We start from the raw sequence: 18,887 nt of genomic DNA, 5'->3' as shown, positions 1-18,887 counted from the left end.
AGAGCAAATTGGATGCTTATCTTGCTGGGATCCTATGACCCCAGCTGACTTCCTGCCCTTTGGGCAGGGGGCTGGACTCTTTTTTCTGAGGTCCCTTCCAGCCCTAATGTCTATGAAATCTATGAAATCTATGAAGTTCTAAGTCAGGGCTAGAGTTAGATCCACAGCAGTCTCCTACCTGCTCTATGCTTGTCTTCTGCAGGTTCTGCCTTCCCTCTGTTCCTTCTCTCACTTGCAGCTCACTGTTCCTTCCCTCACTTGAGCTTTTTTTTCTTTTCAAGCAACCCTATTCCCATGATCCCAGAAGAATACTGATTGTTTTGAAAGAAAGAGTCTGGAAAGGGTCTGATAGTAAGGGAAGCAGGAAGGCTGTAGAGGGGAAGAACTGGGGGAGGGGACAGAGCACAAGGGGACTACCTAAACCCCCACCCCCCAAACCACTATTTTCTCTACTGTAACAGTGGGAGGGGTGTGAATTCAAGACAGCATTCTGATAATTAGATTTTACACTTGGAAAATTATAACAAATGTATATATTTTCCGCATATAGAATCTAATTATTTGGGGATCATCTTATATTCATGGCTGTCTTATATTCAAGTATATATGTTATGTTATATCTTGCTTTCATAAAGTTAATTGTAAGCTGCCTATTACACTACATTGTGCCAGTATAACTGACACCAAAGCAGAGTGAACCCTCCCTTTGAGCAGAAAATCAGCTGAACTAATGCTTTACATGTAGAATTTCATGAGACAGCCACAAGTGAAATAGAGAGACATTGTAGCTATGACAAAACACCTTCAGAAATCTAAGTTTTGTCAAATGTAAGAAGTGGGCTTTCCTTTCACATCTCAATCAGTCCCTTTAGAAAAAAATAAATGATAACTGAAGACCTGCTGCAATGCCAGAAAACAGGCCTAAGGGATCTTGGGTTTTATTCACAAGTTTAATCCCTTGCTCTTTTGTCTGACAAGGAGAAGCACAAGGGAAAGACAGCACAATCACCTCCAGGCTGCAAACAATCCAAAAGCTCTTGGAACAACCCTATTCACATCACTCCAGAGGAATACTAATGGTTCTGAGGAAGCATATGCCTAGCCCTTTTTAACTAAAACAATAAAATCCAGGGGAAGGAACAAGACATATAGAGGAAAGAGGAACCTGGAAGTATCACCCATAAAAAGGGATGGTTGCAAATGATATTCTAGATGTATCTGTATCAAAACCTTTAGGGAGACTGAGAAAATGAGAATGAACATAAATAATGAGAAGAAAGTATATAATCACAAAGTTCCTGTTGTATGACATGGCCTATATCAAATGCGTTATTCTTCCTTGGCAATAGAAATAGGAGAATGGGGCCCTGGAAGTTCATATACTTGGATTTTGTGACTTAATTTGTGTGGGATAAAATAAATTTAAAAAAAAATCTGGCAGCTTTTCTGCTCTGAAGTTTACTTTACACCTGCCTGCTGTTCTCATCTAATTACTTTGTGAATCTTAAACTATTGGTCTTAATGCTATCTAGGGGCAATGAGTTCTACATGTTAGGTATGTGCTCTGTAAAAGCATTTCATTTTATCACTTTTAAACTGGAAGCTTTCTGATGTTATTGAATGCTCCCTATACTTTTCATGAGGAAGGGTGAGTAGGAACATCTAATTTACCTTCTGAACTGATTACTGTATATCCCTCCTCCACCTTTATTTTTTTTCTTAGCCCCATGTAACAAGGAACCCTAGCCCTGTTATCATAAGGCAGGTCGGCTCCTTTAAAACCAGAACTTTCTGGACACGGCATGCTGGTAAGGTGGGGGTTAAAAGCTGAGCCAGGCCAGCTAGTCAGGTGACCAGAAGGGGGCAGGCCTGAACTATAAAAACCCTGGTCTGGGCAGCAGTAGGGAGACAGCAGCTGAAGGGGAAGGACTGTGCATAAGAGCTCCTCAGAGAGGCTTGGTCAGCGGTCCAAAGGCCAGAGAAGGAGAACTACTGAGGACCCCGGAAAAGCGGCAACAGCCCCAGAAGGACTGTAGCCAATAGTGGGAAGCAGAAGCACAAACCCTTGAGTAAACATAAGCTGGCATGCTGCCTTCTGTAATCATATATTTCTGGTGGCAGTTATAGCCCGTGGACAGGACTGTTTATATTTCTTTTGTTCATATTTTTTTTTGTTATTGAATAACACCAGTGGTTTGGGTAAGGCTATTGGGGAAGGAGAAGGCCTTATTGGGGCCCCACTACAGCATGGGGACCCTGGTGCCAGAGAGAGGGCACAGTGCTTGGGGTGCACAGGCCCTAGTGCCAGAAACTGCAATCCTAAAAGGCCAGAGTGTCCCAGTGCACCTAGGGTGTGAACTGGGACAGTGAAGATTCAAGGTCGTTGCCTGGCTTTGAACTTGCTACCAGTCCCCGGCTGTGGGACAAGCCTCTGGGCCAGGGAGGCTGGGCTCCAGATTGGAACAAAATGGAGGGCCATGAGCCCCAAGACTAAAGAGCTAGAGCCTTGGAGTCAAACCTGTCTGGTGGGTTTAGATGGGGACGCCTAGCTAGAGAAAGACAGGGGTCAAGGCCCATGGTGGCAGAGAACCCCAACATAAAAAGTACAGTAGGCAGTCTCCTGCTTACAAGAACATCAGTATAATATTTCCATCAAGACGTGGCAGACAAGTAGAAAGTGGGATTCGAGAAACCTTAAGGGGACTTCAGGGGCGCCCCACAGGTCACAGATAACACAAAAGATGGCACTGGGGAGGGCAACCTGTTACACCCCACTTCAAATGGAAGTCTTTTAATTAATTCAATATTTTTTGTTGCTCATTTTTCAGCCTCTTCTATTTCTGCTGTATCTTTACAGGGGAAAAAAACCCCCTAATGATCAAAGAAACAACTGTCAAAGTCTGAAGACCTCTTTGTACACAGAATCAGTATCTAGCCAAACAAATTCCAACCCTCTAAGGAGGCATATTATTCATTTGTTAAAGAAGCTCCCATATTCCTGAGAATGTGACATTACTACCAGCACATGGCCCAAGGAAAGAAGTAGTCTTCTAAAGTTGTCCTATCCAATTCTAGTCACACTAATGAAATGTGATAAACCTTGTCATTAAGTCAACTAAATATCTCTTGCCAAAAGAAAAAAAAGGTGCTTCAAAGAGAGTATGGTAAATATGACACTGTCACAACATTTCTTTTTAGTCATTGTGCTTTTGCTGCAATTGCCAATTTCCTGAAGATTTTGCTTTGATAAAATCATATACATGCACAAAATCCAGTCAGCTGAAGAACAGGTATCAGTGGCTGCATCTATACGAGACGCTTGTTGTTACAGCAACGTAGCTATGGCAATAAAGCATCTAAAAATAACTGTGTGCCACCAGGACTGTGCAGTACTAAAGCAAGTACTAAATGTGCAGTCAGGGGCATGTGTAGATGTGCCCAGCGAGTAAGCAATTGACAAATCTAATAACTTGTATACCACCATACATAACACTTCCTACTTCAGACCCTCTCTTATAAAGGGAACGCAGGGAACAAGTAAGACTTCATCTTGTACAAGTCACCAACAGAATAGGTTATTTATAATGTCCACTCAGCCCTATTTCTAAGGGCATCCCAGATCAAGGGACTATAAAGAACAAATCATGTGTCCACAGCAAGATAAAGTGAAAGTTCCAGCATAAACCTCTCTCTATCCCAAACAGTTCTTTTTCTTCCAAAGAATGCATCTCACCACATCAAAAGGGCCTCTCTTTCATAGGTGAACATGGTCTCTATCTTGAAGCTCCTCATTGTAGGCAAAGAACAAGCAGAATATTATACTAGAACTGAATAGAATAGTTAAGTTACCCTCTTTGGTTCTTTCAGAGAAAGAGACAAAAAGGGAGTGACTATTGCTGTGATTTTACTACCCCTGCACTGCAAACATAAGCATGTGTGCATAGTTGGAGCAAGCTCAGTATATGATGCAGATGTGCAGCTATGAAAGGTACAAAACTGAAAGGTGGAAAAAGGGCCTTCCCATATTTTAGCCTCTATAGCCGAGTGATTAGGGAACTGTCCAGAAAACAGTAGACAAGGATACTGTGCCCTCTGCCCCAAAATGATCTGAACCTTCATTTCTATGACTTCCAAACAGAGTTCCCCTGTGGACTCTCACAGGTTCAACATTACCAGGCTACTCTCTAGTGTTACTGTTGAAGTTGAGTTGCTGTCCCCTTGCACTTACTATTCATTGGAAAAAATGAATGGAAAACATGGTAGTAAGTTACAGTGTGGGGGTGTAGCAGGTAGCCCAGCTCAGATCAGTCCTCAAGTCCTTCAATCTGATCCCAGTAGTGCAGTCTTTTACTGGACTCAAAACCAAAGGCTGCAACACCCTAGGTTCCTTTGCTTCCCAGGGCTCAACCGAAAAACAAAGCATCCACATAAAGTGCCCATATTCTTGTTCCAGCAATACAGGCTTCAAAACCCCAGGGTTATTCTGCACTATGAGGTTCAGTTGCAAATATGAAACAATCCAAAATAAACACTCCCAGCATGGGCTAGTTCTCACACTATAGTCTTCCTTCAAAGAGTCCCCTCTCTCCATCTAAACATTTCCCACTCTAGCTTCTCCCACTTACTTCCTCTTCCTCTTTTATTTCCAGTCAGCCAGTCACTTCCCCTTATTATTGTTAATAGCCTGCTGTCTGAAGCCCCTTACGTGGGCGACCACTGCTGGCTGGCTATTTGATCCTGGCTGCCAACCTGCAGCCTGTTACAAGGGGTAATAGAATCACAGGTGGTGTGTAAGTGCCAAAAAGCCACATACACTGCTAGAAAACTCCCATGTAGGTGCACAAAGGGGCACAGAATTTTGTTATTAGTGTCTCTAGAAGCTGCTTGTTTTCACCCCTTCTGCTGAGGGTCAGACATATTAGTGTTGACAGAATCCATCATTTAATGAGATATTTTTCCTCCTTTATTACAATAGATAAATTCTGTATATTGGGGTCATATAGAAAAGTTGTTTTTGGTATCAGTCTCCAGTGATAAAAATATGAACTATGTTTACTGTTAAAATAGGAAGGAAGATGACAGAATAAGGGAATAAAATGTTAGTGTATCAATCAATTTTCTCTGTGGCAGAAATTATCTTTAGAATTTACTGATGGGCAGCTTTGGCTAGGTCTTTTACTGATGCTGGCAACAATATAATTCATAGAATTAAAGAAAAAGTAGGACTGAAAGAGATCTCAGTATGTCATCTAGTCTAGCTCCCTGCTTAAGACAGGATCATCTCTAACAAAACCATCCAAGTGTCTGTTTGACTCTAACCTGTTCTTAAAAACATCCAAGGATGAAGATTCTATAGTCTCTTTGTGTAGCCTGTTCCAATGTTTAAGCACTTCCATAGTGAAAAAAGTTTTTCCTAATATCCAACCTAGATTTCCCTTGATGCAATTTAAGACCATTACTCCTTGTTCTGTTCCTGTGGCTACAGAAAATAGTCTATCACCATCCTCCCTAGAGCAGACCATTGGGTATGTGAAGACTTCTATCAAAACCACCCTCTTCAAAATATGTGAATTTATGTCTTCTCATCTCCAAACTAAATGAACCCAGTTTTTTCAACCAGTCCTTAAAAGTCATGTTTCCTAGACATCTAATCTAATTTGAAAATAACAAAAAATATAATAGAGGAGACAACTCTAATGTCCAACACAGAAGCTGACAATCTTATCAAAACTGTTCAAAATACTGTAATGGATTTTGAAGCAAAAGTGTTGATATGATAAAAATATTTTAAAAATATGTTTAACTTGCAAAAGTACTAATTTTGCAATTGAACACACATTACAGAAATGATCATCAAGAGGAAGCCACAGAATTCAACCAAGGAAAGCAAAGAAACTCATATGAAGCCCAAGTACTATTAGGATCAAGACTGTCCTGGGTAAACTTCCCACCAGTTTTCTGGTAGCACTAGAACCATTGGCAGATCCAGAATCACAGGATTATAGCAAAGTAGGACTTCCACGAGATCACAACGTCATCTGGTCCAGCACAGGTCAGGATCATTCCTGATTAACCATCCAAGACAAGTATCTGTCCAACCTGCTCTTGAAAAATTTCCAGGGATGGAGATTCCACAACTTCTCTAGGTAGCCTGTTCCAATGCTTGACCACCCTCATAATCGGAAAGTTCTTTCTAATCTCAAACCTAAATTTCCTGTGCCTGCATTTTGAGGGCAGCGTTCCAAGTACTGTCCTCTATGGCAACAGATAAAAGTCCATCTCCTTTGTCTTCAGGTATTTGAGGACTGCTATCAAATCCCACCTCAGTCTTCTCTTCTCCAGACTAATAACCCTAACTCTTTCAGTCCTTCCTTATAAATCATGTGTCCCAAGCTTCTCATCATTTCTGTCGCTCTTTGCTAGACTCTTTCCAATCTGTCCACATCTTTCTTGAAGTGTAGAGCCCAATACTGGACAAAGTACTCCAAGTGAGGCCTCATCATTGCCAAACTGAGTGGACAAGTCACTTCTAGGTTATCCAGGTTATTCTGGATCCTTGTCCTATCCTCCAGAGTGTCTGCAGTTCCACCCTATTTAGCGTTATCCACAATTCCACCCAACTTAGTATCATCCACAGATTTGCTAAACATGCAATATATCCCATTGTCCAAATTATGGATCCAATATTAAACAATACTGGATCCAGGACAGACCCTTTGGGAGCCCCATTTGATACCTCCTCCCAACTAGATTTTGAGCCATTGATGGCTATTTGTTGAGCACCATGATCCAGCTAATTAAGTATCTATCTTACAGTGCTTCTGTCTTGTGGACACACTCCCTTCACTATGATTCTGGATGCCATTGAGCTCTCTGAGCTCACCAGTGCAGTCAATGCAGGTCTTGCCAGATCTACACATGGGCTGTGAGCTCTGACCTCACCAGCTGACTGGCTCAGGCTCTGTCTGGAGCCCCTGCTTTTACAGGGCCCTGGAGTCCATGGGTGAGCACTGTTCATGTTCACCCCGCTTCTGCTCTCTCCCCCAGCTGAATTCAGCAGAAAGATTAAAAGAGGGATGAGTGGCAGTACTTATCCCTTGCTTTTACATGACCCTGAAGCCCAGGGGCTCATGAGTGCCACCACGTCTCCTCTGTTGCTGAGGTGGGGGCCTAGGAAGAGAGGATGAATGGCAACACCATGTCATGGGCTCCAGAGCTGGGTGAAAGCAGGAGCTCCAGTCAAAGCCTGCACCAATCAGCTTGTGAGCTCAGAGCCCATGGCACATGCAGACCTCCAGAAGGAGCTGTGCTGACATGCCAGTAGGTTCAGAGAGCTCACTGAATGTGCACCACACAACCAAAGTGTGTGTGTGTGTGTGTGTGTGTGTGTGTGTGTGTGTGTGTGGTGGGGGGGAGGTAGGGAACACTGACATACTCCCCTGGATCCACCCCTGCCTAGAACCACAGTACCAAAAACTTCTGAGCCATACGTGTTGGAATGAACCCCAGGGCCATGGGGAGATAAAGGGAATTTTGAAGGAAATATGGCCCTGGAAAGAGAGATGAGACTAAAGCTCATTGTGGCAGGCACAAGGCCAGAAGGGTAAACTTCCCTGGAGCAGGGAATGAACAGAGCCAGCAGGACACTGTGCCAAGCCGGAAGCGAACCAGAAGTTGAGCCATGGCAGGGAAAAACACTGGCAGAAGAAAAGAAAAAAATAACAGCAGGTCCAGGAGGATTTCAAAGAAAATTTAGCCATGGTCAATTATCTGTTCTTTGGGGTACACACATACTTACCACTGCTACATGACTTCATAAAAAGTTGCCTGTAGCTTGCTGCAGTTGGTGAGAGTACACATTTTCTTGTGAATAGTATGATTTGATATAGTGCAAATAATCTTATATGTTTTTGAGAAGGGGCAGAAAAGATTTTTACTTTATCTTTATTAACGGAATGTTTTGTTATTTACTCACTTAGTCTACATGTCTTTTTTATCTCAGATAGGCATGTCCTACTATAGAGTTCAGAAACCTCATGGAGAATACAAAATTCAAGTCTTCCAGAACCTGCCTAAAGATAAAATGGAAGTGCAATTACAGAACTTGAGGATTTCTATTATTTACAGGTGGCTTAGCAGGGTCTCTGTTCTGTACATTCAATGTAGATTCAGACTGACTAACAGTAAAGAAGAGTACCCATAGCAACATCAGATGTTCTTTGTTGAATGCTTCCTATAATAGGACCATGATAACTCTTAATTAGGGTGGTTTCAGAGCTGTTTGCTAAAGCCGCTTTCAGAATTGCTCTCTTCCGTGATTACAGGCACACAGGCTCTCTTACACATTCACACACCCCATGTTAACTATGTGGTGGTTGCAGCTAAGGGATACACTGCAAAGTCAAGTGATAAATAACTACAGTGGGTTTAACTGCACAGCTAAATACATGCAATTTATCATTCACTTCTGAACTCCATACCAGTACTCATTTTCTTAATCCATTTCACACTGAAACATTCCTAAAATTTCCAATTACAGAGCAAATTTGAAGCTACTGCTACTTTTAAAAAAAAGAAAGAAAAGAAAAAATAACCTACCCAGGACTTCTTCCTTCTTTTTCTTAAAAATATATTGTGTTCCTGCCTGCACCCGCAACATTCTACTAAACCCAACACAAAAATCTGCTAGCATGAGGGTCAGGTTAGAAAATACTTAAGACTAAAATGAAGAGGTTATTTTTCAAATAACACTCTACTCTCTGAATGTACTGCTTCTGCAAATCTACACTGAAGAAACTCAGCATACCCTGCCATATAGTTAAAGAACTTACTACAAAGCAGTAGTATTTTGGGGAGACTTTATGTATGCATTCCAGAATTGAGGTGATAAAAGTTTCTTTCCCTCCCCTCCCCACTTTTTCCCCTCCTCCAATATTCCTCCATTCCTTTTGAAAAGTGAGCATAACCTCTGAAGCAGCAAGAGGAAAGGAGGACCAATGCAGATCTGTGAGGAAATACATTTGGCAAATAAAAGTTATTTCCATAGATAATCTCTTTATCTCTAGCACAACAGTGTCTTCTCCAACCCTGGCTGTGAGAAATAGCTAGCTAACTCTTCAGGAGTTAGCTGGAAAATGGCTAGTCAGTTTTCCTGAATAGAAACCATGCTGGGACACCTTGCAAAATCAAGCTGTAACATTAAAATGGATGTTCAGCAACATCCCCTTTAATCTTTGAGAAGGCTTCAGGGAGAATCAGAGATGGGTGGCAGATTATTATCACATATCTATTACTTAGACATGACCAAAGTGTTCCCCACCCCAGTGTTCCCTTTAAGCTGTGTGGTGTGCACAGCTGTACAGGCATGCTCATGCCGAACTACCAGGATCACTTGCACACACCATACAGCTTAGAGGGAACACTGCCCCCACAGTGAAATTGTCCATATTTTCTGGTCGCTTGGTTGTATAATCACAGCTTTATAACTTTACCACCTGGTGTACAAGAGCAGGACAGCTGCTGACCAAAAAAAAAAAAGGTCTGTGGGCCTACACATGCCAAAAGCATCACACTTGCGCAATAATGCTCATTAACTAATTTTAATGTGCATTAAAGTGCCACATAAAACCCATGCTTTTTATGTATTGTGATTTAAAATAAGTGAATGCGCATTAAGTATAATTTAAAAAGCATTCACTTTAGTTAATATGCATTAAGCCAGGCTAATGCACATTTTCCCAGTACCTCCCAATGGAGGCATTAGGTTTGATGCACATTAATAAAAGTACATGAATACACATGTAGACATGCCCAATGTACAGACAGTAGTTAGGTATAAGTAGAGAAAGATAAATGTTATCCAAAATTATTGTAATTCTGTCATCATGGTAAATTCTGTTTTCATATGCTTATGTAAATTGACAGTAATACCATTGACGTCATTAGTCAGTCATATATACAACATAACTGAGAGCATAATTTGGACCCTAGAGTACTGAGTCCATCAGGTTTAAGTTAAACTAATCCTTTAAAAGGTGCAAAGGAGAGCTTCAAAGCTATCTAGGGACTAGATCTGTTTTATAAAAAGTTTTCAAGAGTTGAATATGTTAACGTTTAAGAAAAGCAGCATGAGAGTGGGATTTGATTAAAAGCTACAGATAGAATGGAACTAACTGGTTATTTTTATCAGTGATACTTTTCCAAAAGACACCTTGTGACTGGAATAAAACTCACAGAATAAGTGAGGTATGTGCAAATTCATATTTTCCAATTCTACAGTCCTTTATAATGTGTAAATTGTTACATACTTCATCCTCTCATGTGGTGCCCATTGTAGCTAAGCCTAAACTTTAATTCAAGTGTCAGGTCTTCTATAATAATCACTCTACATACCAGGTAGTTTCAACAGTACAGCTGCAAAACAAGATATATTTAGAAATACCAAAAAGATTTCTTCAGACTAGTGGAAGTTTCCAGGTCACAGGCCCTGGTTCTCATGGGGGACTTCAATCGCCCTGATATCTGCTGGGAGGACAATACAGCAGTGCATAGGCAATTCAGGAAGGTTTTGGACAGCATTGGAGACAGTGTCCTGGTGCCAGTGCTGAAGAGACCAACTAAGGGTTCTGCTCTTCTTGACCTACTGCTCCCAAACTGGGAAAAACTGGTGGGGGATGTAGAAGTGGATGGCAAGTTGGGCAGCAGTGACCACAAGATGACTGAGTTTAGGATCCTGATAAAAGGAAGAAAGGAGAGCAGCAGAGAATGGACTTTGTAATTTAGAAAAGCAGACTTTGACTCCCTCAGGGAACTCATGGGCAGGATACCTGGAAGGCCAGTCTGAGGGGGAAAGGATTCCTGGTTGAATTTTAAAGACATCTTACTGAGAGTGCATGAACAAACCATTCCATTGTACAGGAAGAATAGCAAATATGGCAAGCAAGCAGCTTGGCTTAGCAGAGCACTCTCTGGTAAGCTTAAACACAAAAAGGAAGCTTACAAGAAGTGGAAGCTTGGACATACAACTTGGGAGGAGTATAAGAATATTGCTTAGGTATGCAGGGATGAAGTCAGGAAAGCCAAGTTCAACTGGAGCTGCAGCTAGCAAGGGATGTGAAGGCTAACAAAAAGGGTTTCTACAAGTATGTTAGCAACAAGAAGAAGGTCAGGGAAAGTGTTGGTCCCTTACTGAATGGGGGAGGCAACCTAGTGACAGAGGATGAGGAAGAGGCTGAAGTACTCAATGACTTTTTTACCTAGGTCTTCACAGGCACAGTCAGCACCCAGACTACTGCACTCGGCACCACAGTTTGGAGAAAAGGTGAGCAGCGCCAGCCCTCAGTGGTGAAAGAACAGGTTAGGAACTATTTAGAAAAGCTGGTTGTGTACAAGTCCATGGATCCAGATGCAGTTGGCTGATGTGATTGCAGACCTGCTGGACATTATTTTGAAAACTCGTGGTGATCAAATAAGATGATTGGAAAGGGTAAATATGGTGCCCATCTTTAAGAAAGGGAAGAAAGGGAAGGAGGAGGATCCAGGGAACTATGGACAAGACAGCCTCACCTCAGTCCCTAGAAAAATCATTAAGCTGGTCTTCAAATAATCCATTTCTCAGCACTTGAAGGACAAGAAAGTGATTAGAGACTGTCAGCGTGGATTCACTAAGGACAAGTCATGCCTGACCAACCTGATTGTCTTCTATGATGAGGTGACTGGCTCTGTGGATGTGAGGAAAGCAGTGGACATAATATACCTTGATTTACCAAGGCTTTTGATACCAGCCACAGCATTCTTGCAAGCAAACCAAGAAAGCATGGATTGGAATAATGGACTGTAAGGCTGATAGAAATCTGGATGGATAATTGGGCTCAATGGGTAGTAGTCAATGGCTCAAAGTCTAGCTGGCAGCCATTATCAAGTGAAGTGTCCTAGAGGTCAGTCCTGGGGCTGGTTTCGTTCAATATTTTCATTAACAATTTGTAAAACAGGATGGTTTGCATGCTCAGCAAGTTTGCAGATGGCATCAAGCTGGGGGGGTGTAGTAGATACACCAGAGGGCAGAGCTAGGATTCAGAAAGACCGAGACAAATTAGAGGATTAGGCCAAAAGAAATCTCATGAGGTTCAACAAGAAAATTGCAAAGATCTGCACTTAGGATAGGACAATCCCATGCACTGCTATAGCCTGGGGATTGGCTGGTTAAGCAGCAGCTGTGCAAAAAAGGACCTGGGGTTCCAGTGGACAATAAGATGGATATGAGTCAGCAGTGTGCCCTTGTTACCAAAAAGGCTAATGGCATACCCTGTCCCAAGGACATGAGGAAAAGTAAAGAGAAAAGAACCTTACCAGGAAATGACAAAGGAAAAGAAGTGGTGAACTCAGGCAGGAGAGACACTACTCCTGGGTTGATTAGGAGAATTATCTCTGGAGGCCAGGGCTGCAGCAGATCAAAGGCTGCCACAGTGAACCCAGCTGTTCCAGGATGACTGGATGTTCCTTTTCTTATATATATATGTAGGACTTAAAATGCTAAGTATGATGTGGCAAGATTTAGATGGCCATAATAAAGGTTTTAAACAAGAGAGATTATAATCAATATTTTAACAATAAAAGATAATAGATCATTGTCACAGAGCACTTAGGCATCCTGCTCCTTTAGAGAGGGGAAACTGCTAGGAAAGAGCCCTAGCAGTGAGTGAGAAGCCCCAGCTGCTGGTTGCCAGGGCAACCAAAATTAGCTGGTGACCCACACCTGCCAGCGGTCAGCTGACCAGAAGGGGCAGGGCCTGGTTCACATTTAAACCCCAGTGGTGGGGCCAGACTGGCAGTTACCTGCTAGCAGCCAAGGGAGAAGGAGCTCTGCCAGAACCAACAGAGGGGAGAAGCCTGACTGCATGAGCAGCTCCTGATTGCTGTTATGTGGTGGAGAATTCCCTGGTAGGGATGGAATGGTGTTTATCTTGATGGCTTAAGTTTTATGTTATAGCCTAGGGGCTTGTGTTTTGTGTTTGCTGTTCAAAACTGGAGTTTTGGGTGAGGATATCAGGGGTTGGAGGAGGCCTCATAGGGGAGCCATGGCCACATGGAGACCCTATCCCCAGAGGGGGGGGGCAGTGAGAAGCCTCAGAGAGGGGGGGGCAGTATTGATGAACACCCAGTGAGGCACCCAGTGAAGCAGGGCCATGGAAAACCCAGGGAGGACAAGGGGGCCAGAGTATAGTAAGGCCCAGACTAACCAATGTGAGTACCATCTGCGAGGCTTGGGCTGTGGTGTAGGAGAAGAAAAGAGCTGCAGATAGCACCCCCTTGCATCGGGTCAGTAAAATGGGCAGCCTTCCACTTAATTATCATCTTCTAATTAAGCAATTAACAACAAGGTGTGGCAGATGAGAAGGTGGGTGGTTAGCCCATAACAGGTGGGCAGAGTCACAAGTGGACAGACCCCAAAGGGACATATCTGTCACAATCACTTATTGGAAAGTGTGATGTAAGTAGGGAGCTTTATACACTTCCTTGCATGTATGCATCACATGAAATACAAGTAGAAGTCATTTTTGTTGCAGCATCATCTGTGCTTGGATGCATCCCTGGCATGCAATAAGGGAATTCACAGGGCATATAATAAATGAAGAAATGTCCTTTCTTTTATGGCATTACAAACTGTGACTAGGTTTGGTCATGTGCACATTTTTGGGCAACAAGTATGACAAGAGGCAAAGTCACTCTGTAAAATACCCCCAAATCCATGTTCCTCCACAAATAAAACAAAAGACCACTATAAAGAGAGAGAGCGAGACCAAGGCAGTGATCAGTTGGACAATCCAAGGGGTCTAAAAAAAATCAAAGTTTAAAAAAACGGTGCAGAGCCATGCCCTGAGGCAACCAGAGGCTGGGTCCTCCACAAAGACACTCTGGCTGCCAGAGCATCTCAACAGTTGGCTCAACACCAGGGTGAGGGGCCATGTGGCTGGCCAGGCTGCACGCTTCAGCACCAGGGCTCCAGTGCTGGTGAGTAGGAGGTTGGGGGGGCTGGAGGAGGGGGAAGGGGACCATGGGGGGTGTCTAATGGCTGTGCCCACTCCAACCCCTCTGACCCCTGCTGCAGCCTGCTCATCCCCCCGTGAGCCCTCCCCAAGGCTCCCTCCCCCTGCTCTGGCTGTCCCCACTTGCCAGGGCAGCTTTTTGTACTGTTGGGGACAACATGGGTGCTTGCCTAGGGCTCTAGCTCCCCCTGGCTGCAGATCTGGGAGGAGCCAGGCAGGGTTATTTTGCCCCAAGTGGCACAATTTGCTCCATACCAAAGTGCATGTCTGAGCATGTGTGCTGAAGCAAAAAGCTCTGTCTCAAATTTTCACCGCTTCTATTTGAGCTGGTGCAAGCGCACATGCTTGCATGTGTGGATACGTCCAAGATGTATTAAATACTGTACCACTTGTTCTGTAACACCAGCAGGTTAAGCTAGGTCTAACTAAACTTCTTTGGATTTCTAACATTCAATACTATCTCTGTCCCTGGAAGCTGCAAGGCAAGTGAAAAGTTATTTATAAATGAGCAATTTCTGAAACACTGTGCTGTTAAACCATTCAAATTGCAGCTTATGCTTATGCTAACTGACAAACGGACTGGATACAAACAGCAAAAGACATTCCAGCTTAAGAGAGATGAGAGAGCATGACAAGGAGTAAGAATGCACAGTTATGGTACAAGTACATCTTTATGGTTCATATTTTATCATCATACCCAGGGATAAAGCTGCTCACTCCTAAATGTAGGAGAAGCCCCAGAAAAGGAACTGACCCTTTATTCCTGATTAAGGTACTAATTGAATGAAGTTCAATTTGCTTTTTGCCTGTAATGAATACAGGATCCAGCTTCATGAAGTCATGCTGGCCTGTCTTGGAAATGGTTTATTTTTCTGATCAACAGGATAAACTGCACTGACTGTTACATCTGCACAGGGGATGTCACTGGGGAAAGAGTCACATCTATTATGTCCTGAACCTGTGGTAAAACAACCCAACCCAGTCCAGTATGGTTTTTCTAAGGCAGCAAAATAATACTGCAAACTTCTGGCATGACCTGTAAAAACTCTAAAGGAGAAAGAGAAATGTGCTTAAAACAACTACTCATGGCACAAAGATTATCATACATCAGCTAACTTATGATTACACAATCTTAATGGTTGATGGAGATGAAAAGAAAAAGAAGAGCATAGCTTGTTTTCTCCATAGCAGATTGATCATGAAGTGCTGGCAGTTAGAAAAATCTTGTTTTGATTTGTAAACCAAGAAAAGTTAATATAAAAGTCGCTAAAGAAAAATAATTATGGAGCACAAAGATGTCTTTTTATTTTATAGCTATATATCCCAAGCATAAGTCACACTCAGGAATCTGGGTTCATAATTGGAATATCATATCTAAAATTATAAAGTAGTTACATGAAAAAATAAACTTTGTCTTGATAACACTACTTCTGCATAAATGGCTGAGAGGACAGATGAAAGGCAAACAACTTCGTGAGGATCCTTTCCTAAATATTTCTTAAACAATTTCAAAAGTAAAGATTCCATCATGGTAGAATCTAAGCAGGGAACTGAGAAGGGAAATACCTGCCTACAGACCACTGAAAGAAAATTAAGTAATGAACAGATAACATAATCTGAAATAAAAAATGAGCTGATGTTCAATAATATCCCAGCTTGTACATGAATAGCAGTAATAACTAGAACAAACATAGCTACATGTGAATGTATTAATGCTGCTTTTTAATTTTGTAATTCAGTTTTATTAATTAATACTTCTAGATTTGCCATATTTTAAAACTTGAAACAAGTTTTCATTAAACAAAAAGTCTGTGCTGAGCCTACTGATTCATCTGAGCTAGCACAGTTAAAGCCCAGAAATTGCTGCAGTCAACAGTAGGGCTGTGTAAAACTTCGGTCACCAATTTGATTTGGAGAAGATTCAGCCCCATTTGGTGGCCAAATCTCCAAATCCAAATGGAGACCTATTAAAAAGTCCAAATTGAATTGAAAGCCTCCATATCGATTCGGAGAGATTTGGAAGGCATGCAGCGAGGCCCCATACCCACACGAGGGGCTACCATTCCTGTTTTCATCCCGCTCTGCCTTAACACACAAAAGTGATATGAATTTTGCTTTCAACAGTTTGAGGAGCACTTTCAGAGAAACCTCCACACCTATCTCCTTGAAACCTGGCAGGCTTCATGCCCTGAGAAGGTGCTACCATCCCTGCTGTTTTCATCCAAATCTGCAAAAAAATTACAAAGTTATAGGTATTTTAGTAATTCTTCATTGTAGTCTATGGCCAAATCTCTGAATTGGCGCCAAATCTCCAAATCCGAAATGTATGAATCAAATCGGGACAGTGAGTCAAATCTGAATCCCAAGTGAATACTTGCTGTTTTGCACAGGCCTAGTCAACAGCACTTGGCTAGCATCATGTCCAGCCTCCTTTGACTCTCAGCTCCAGTAACTAGGTATTCATTTATAACTGGGTTAACCAGGATGGCTTATGGCACAAATCTAGATCAAAGCTTTAATGTATATCTCTGAATATTTATGATGAGGCCCTCCATCTCTGTCACAACCCCTTACAGTTCTATACAGGACTATAACAAATCCTGAAGTTCTAGTCAGCCAATACTCTCTAAGATAAATGTAAATTGGATTTTACCTTAATTTGGACTGTTGGGACCTAGTGCCTGAACTGAATCTGCTTTGAATTCAAATCACTCTGAAATGCTTGGAGGAAGCAAGGGGAGGGGGGCAGGAGAAATACATATAGAGACAGTCAAGTTCATATCACATCTGCTATGATGCGAAAAAGAATAGTTCAAAACATGACTAATCATTCAATGTTAAGTGTGAAGACTTTGACCAATGGAACTAGGTGAATGTCTAGTCCTTTGCTTTAAGGTAGCATGCACCAGAATACATGACAATAAGCAACATTAATTGGTCATTTTCTCAATCAGTGAGTAGAATTAATCCAGCCAGAGTTAAGTATAAATTTTACAAAATGAAAACTCATTTGGTACTGTGGTATCTTAATATTCCACCTGAACCCTGAAAAAATTCAGTTATTTCAGAGAGCTTTATGAAAATCCACTCAAAGGATTAACAGAAAGCACCTTTATTTAAGATTTTTATGCAGCTTCAAACATCTAAGCCTCACCAAGGACTGTGAAGTAGACACTTTCCACAATTTTTTTTTTTTTTTTTTTTTAAATCAAAAATGTTTAAACAGAAAATTATAGTCCACCTTAAAACAAAATGGCTACATCTGTTCCCTGGTGAATTTCCTTTGGCATTGCCTGGGTATTCTTAACCTCTGGCTATTTCAAGCTGGGTGCATATCCCAGTCACTGAACCAACAAAGGAGAGATGCGAAGGTGACATCTCTAGGTTCTTGTACTAAGCTCTCTTTGGCTGCAGAAATTAAGATGACCTCTTGTATCCATGCTGACCATTTAGCTTCCTTACAGAATGTGTTAGCAGAGGGATCATAGTCTTCTGGCCAAGTACTAAATTACATTTTCCTCAGGGCTGCTTCATGATTTATACCCAGAGAAATCAGTTAGCTAACCTTGGCCCTTTGATGCCCATTAAGCATGAAAAGCCAACAGATGAGGAGTCAGGTTCATTAAATAAGCGAAATGTTGCTGTTAATCTTCAAGACTGCCAGAGTGGAAATGACATAAATACCTCAAATGAATGCAATTTGAAAAATGTTTTATTTAACAATACAGATTGTGACAGAGTCAGATAGAATATTTCCTATTTCACTCTGGTCCTACTTTAATCTCTTTGTTGCCAAAACATAGGGTGACTAAATTTCAACACAGTGGAATTGATTTAGCATTTATTGAACTAGACATACTTATTCTATAATATCTCCTTAGCTAAAAAAAACCCAAAGTCGACATTATCCTTGCCATTTAAGTATTGCTTAAGTGTTAGGGGTATGACAAGCAGGCTTAACATGTACTACTTTTTATTCCTCTCATAATAAATAATATATATATATATCGAATATGCTTTTTACAACTGTTAAATAATCTGTTTACCTTTGCAAAGACTCTTCCTTTGAAGACAGTTTAATTCAAGATGCTCAGGTATTAATTTTCTCACCTGGAAGGACAACAACACATTGGTAATAAGAATTACAGAGGTTTTACTAAATGTATATGACCTTCCAAAAGTGATTTTACTTCTGTCCAGAAGAATGACCTGTAATTGAATTTTAAGTTACATGATTTAATGGGTGGGCATTAACACCAACTCCCTGAAGAATCCTTCTAAAATTGCATTTTATATTGCTATCAGTTCCAAAGTTCAGCATGACTAAATCATGATTAACCTTATTACTGCCACTAAAAATGGAAATATTCCTTTTTCATCAAATTTAATCTATCAAGCTACCTTCAACATATATATTTTGCAAGGAATGAGGACAGATTTTCTGAGCCCATTAACTCCCTACATCATCATTTATAAGCCTGATCCATGAGATTTCAGAGGTAAAATTTTAAGTTTAGAAATTATTACTGTAATAAGACTTTGCTCACTGAAGGCCTTATCCTGAGAGTCTTTTACCAGGAACCTTAATGGAAAGTGTAAGCACTCATCCATACTCAGGATCATGTGCTGGAGAGGGAGAGGGGAAAGTTAAATAAAAGAAATATAGTGGGGTACTATATAGATGAAGGTAACTAAATAAAAGGAATCTTCATTATAAATCTACCACTGGTCCTTTCACAGCATATTTTGGCAGCAAGGAGGCTGTAGACAAATAGGGACATGACCTAGGCTAATTGACCTAAATGGTGTTTTTTTTTTTTTTTTTTTTTAAATCAAAAATGT

Source organism: Crocodylus porosus, unplaced genomic scaffold, assembly GCF_001723895.1.
Source record: "Crocodylus porosus isolate Cpor-Errol unplaced genomic scaffold, CroPor_comp1, whole genome shotgun sequence".
NCBI lineage: Eukaryota > Metazoa > Chordata > Crocodylia > Crocodylidae > Crocodylus > Crocodylus porosus.
This window is presented reverse-complemented; position numbering follows the sequence as displayed.